Genomic DNA, 275 nt, shown 5'->3' on the forward strand with positions numbered 1-275 from the left:
AAAAAAAAAAAATATATATATATATATATATATATACATAGGCCTACATACAGTATATGCATTATCAGCATTCTGTGTACCGTCTAATTTCCACTGCTGACCTGATGAATGGCATTTTGCTCCACTATATAGATTCTTAACTTATTATTATAATTTTTTTAATGGTTACATGAAGAAACTTTAACTTCCATTTAATATTTCCTCTGCATAAAAGTTTGTTTAAAGTTGAAAAAGTTTCTTTAGATTATTAAAATGTTCTTCACACTTCACACCAA

The sequence above is a fragment of the Sinocyclocheilus anshuiensis genome, unplaced genomic scaffold (genome assembly GCF_001515605.1).
Source record: "Sinocyclocheilus anshuiensis isolate Anshui unplaced genomic scaffold, SAMN03320099.WGS_v1.1 scaffold1105, whole genome shotgun sequence".
In the NCBI taxonomy this organism is placed as follows: domain Eukaryota; kingdom Metazoa; phylum Chordata; class Actinopteri; order Cypriniformes; family Cyprinidae; genus Sinocyclocheilus; species Sinocyclocheilus anshuiensis.